Consider the following 4,048-nt stretch of genomic DNA (forward strand, 5'->3'; position numbering starts at 1 on the left):
CTTGCTCACACCAAAATGTTGGAGACTCAATTGTCTCAATTAGCATCTTCTAGCTCCCAAAGACAAAAGGGACAATTACCTCCTCAAGGTAATCCTCCCACAAGACATGAGACCATCAATGCTATCCACTTGAGGAGCTTTACTTGATATGAGGGACCAAAGATGCAAATTGAAGAAGGGATTGTTGAGGGAAATGATAACCAAAGTGATGTGATTGAGCCACTAAGGATAAATCCTAAGGTGGTAGAGACAACAACCAATGACTCATCAAATAAGAGAAATGAAGAGAAGGCTAAGGAAACCGAGAAAGAGCCTATTGTGATTAGACTTCTATTCCTAAGTCGCCAAGCTAAGCCCAAGTTTGATGAGAAACTTGGAAAGTTCATGGAGATTGTGAAGAACTTAGAAGTTTCTATACCATTCACGGAGCTAATCCATCATGTTTTGGCCTATGCAAAGTACATGAAAGATATCCTTACCAAGACGAAGTCCATCCGAAAATTGGAAACCATTGCCTTTACCAAGGTAAGTAGTGCAATTGTACAAGGGAATTCCCCTCCAAAGTTCAAAGATCATGGGACTTTCTCCATTCCATGTACCATTAGTGATACCACAATCAACAAGGCACTATGTGATCTAGGTGCAAGTGTGAGTGTCATGCCATACTCGGTATGCGAAAGACTAGGAGTGGGAGAGCTCAAATGCACCAATATGACCTTATAAATGGCGGATCGTTCAACAAAGAAACCACAAGGAATATGGGAATATGTACACGTGAGAGTTGGGAATTTCTTCATACCGGTAGTGGTGTGGTCTAAAACTCGTCGTCAAAAGCTACTAACCAAAACAATATTTATAACTTCACAAAATACTCTTAGCAAAGAGGTAAGTAAAGGCCGGATCCCAAGGGACGGGTATTGATGTAGGATTTTCAATTGCAAGTAGCTATGTCTTAGGGTGTCACAAATTGGGTTTGAGATGAGATGTGGTCTAAACTAATCAAAAAGATGAATGTAAATTAAGTAAAGTAATTAAAGGTGTTGTAAACAAATGATTAAAGGCACTAGGGTGTCATGGGTTCATAGGGGATTCATGGGAATAGATTATACAAACATGTTCTCAAATAGATGCAAGCACTTATTGTTGTGATGGGATCGAGTTAGTGTATATCTTACAATCCCTAGGAGAATTTAGGTCCCGGAGCCGAGTCGTGTAGACTGTACAACACCTAAAAGTCGACTTAGTCTCCTCCTATTCAAATCTTATGCATGGTCTAATGAGGCTCGAGTTGGTTTACGTCTTACAAGCCTCACTGAAAAGACAGGAGATGGGTAAAAAATGCAAGGATTCATAGGCTAGTATTTCATCAAACATAAGATGTGCATAGGTTGAAATCACAACAAGCAAGCAAATTAATTATAAAAACATATTAAATTAAGCATAGATTAATTCCCATGTTTGTTTCCCCTAATTCCCCATTAAACCTAGCTAAAGAACTACTCACTCATGATCAAATTTAGCATGCTAATAAGATTGTCAATCATACTAACAAACCAAAACATGATGAATAAATGATGTGATTAACAATAATTAAACAAGGGTAAAAAGAAATTATACCTATGGTGATGATCCAAATAATAAAGCAAAGAATAATAGACGCACTTGATGATTGATGGAAGGTTGTAAATCCTCCAAATATACCCAAATAATCTTCTAATTATCCAAATAAAACTGAGAACAATTAAGAAATTAAGGAAAGATTAAGATGTGATTAATATTGGGAAATGTATTACAACTAAATTAAGAGAGGATTAAGAGTTGATTAAAATGAGATTAAAGCTTAATTAAAACTTGATTAAGATGACATGATAATCTAGGTAGTACAAAGGGGTATTTATATTAAAATTAAGTACAAGGATTAGGTTTACTAAGGGCTTAAATGACTATTAAGTCCCTAAGATAAGCTTGAGGAAATGCAACTCCCGAGGGACATGCGCAGATCATGCTTGCAAGTCCCACCAGGATCCGCTCGTCCTGGCCTGATGCACGAGCTGTCCTGTAAGAGGATCTATTCGTCCTGGAAGTCGGGACGCTCGGCTTAATGCTCTGGCATGCTCGGATCATGCTCATGGACGCTCAGATCATTGCTCTGATCCGTTCGTCCTGAGCTCAGGCCGCTCGGATCGTTGGACAGAGTTCTTCTCTTGTTTGGCTCCTTACCAATCCGCGAGGATTGAGTTGGGGATGCAAGGATCTCTTCATCATTGCCCATTTCACTTTATTTATCTACTTAGGCCTCTAGTGCCGGTCTTATCTTTATTGCTTGGTCATTGGATGCGATCCATTTAGCTCCATTTCGCCTCAAAAATGCAAGGTTAACAATCCTCTCCTACCAAGGAGACAAAACCTCAAAGAATATGCAAAATGGAAAACTAAAGATAAGAAATGACCCTAATATATGCTAGAAAGCATGGAAACAAGGGTAATTCGGGGACTAAATGTGCTCAAATATGAGTCACATCAAACATCCCCAAACCGAACCTTTGCTCATCCCGAGTAAAGAGGTGACTAAAACTATGACCTTTATTTAAACTAACCTACTAATATAGCCGATATGAGACAATTAGGGGGTCTCACTCCGCCCCTTCAACTCACAACAAGACATCTATGAGGTAAGATGCCTTCTTTTAAGGCAAGGTGAGGCTTTGCAAAATGGCAATGCATCAAATCATTAAGCCTACAAAAGAAGGTAATGGATGCATCTACAAAAGAATAGCCACTTTCCTCATCTAAGTGGCGGAAATTGTCTATAAGGGAAGCAATCTAAGGGTACACATTCCATTATAGATATGGTGTCTTCAAGTTACCAAGCCTAGAAGGATACCAATAAATCACCTCCAAGTTGTGTCAAGTTAGGGTACCTTCGTCCTCAATTGCTAAATGCTTTAGTTGAGAGTAGACTCCCTATGATATTAGAAACACTTTAGGATCGCTGAATTCTCACTCTTGCCTAGACAAGAAGAAGGGTCGTCCTCTCTCTACCATGCACAAAAGTGGGTTCAATGGAAAAAGGGATCAATGTACTTTGAGTTTCGTAAAAGGGAGTTTGCTTTTGGTTTTGTTATTCCCCCCAAATTCTTGTGGCATTTGACATTTTTGAGAACAATTTTTTTTGCCATTTCTTTGATGTTTGGCATTTTAATGATTGATAATTTTCAACTTTTGTATTTTTTGGACATTTTCAAAGTAACCCCAATTTGTAACGAGGGCGCTTTTATTTAACGCATATGAGTTCTTATTTTTGTACTCCTCTTTTCTTTGATGCAAATTTGTGCAAACTTCTTGTTTTTCATTTTGGTACTTGAACTCAAATTGATAATTTTTGTGCCCATTCCCTTTTTGTAGACGAAATTTGATAGAAGTGGAACATGGTTGCATGGTTTCAAGGGTCACCTTGGAATAAACGGTAGCCAAGGAGTCATCACATCACAAGGTACTCTCGACTAGGCCTTAGTCCATGGGTCAAAGGATACTAGCATGACACATCCTAGGGTGTTTTAGAGGTATTCTAGTGAGCAAAGTCTCAAGAAGAAAAAGTATCTACAAGGGCCTTATATACACTTGTCAAGTTTCCCAAACAAATGTTTTCACAAAACATTTCCTAAAATGCAACTACATGCCATGATGCAACTAACATTTATACAACCTAATGCATATGCTTCTATTAACTAGTATGCTATATAAACTACATGCAACTCCTAAGATCACATTGGTTTGTACCGCATCAATTAACATAAAGCCACATAGTCATTAACATAGAGAGGAAAGGAAATTGGAAAGATCATACCATGCGGTCTTCATATTCCTCATGCCTCGGATGTGGCGTAGTCGATCCAATGTGATAAGAGGACAAAAAACACAAGTATATAGAATATACAATTCTATACTACAAAGGAAAGGACATGTTTTTGGATTTTTAAATTTTTCAAATTTTTATGGTTTTTGTTTTTATGAAATAAAAGAACATATTTTTGATTTTTCAAAATAT

This window comes from Silene latifolia, chromosome X, assembly GCF_048544455.1.
Source record: "Silene latifolia isolate original U9 population chromosome X, ASM4854445v1, whole genome shotgun sequence".
Lineage (NCBI taxonomy): Eukaryota > Viridiplantae > Streptophyta > Magnoliopsida > Caryophyllales > Caryophyllaceae > Silene > Silene latifolia.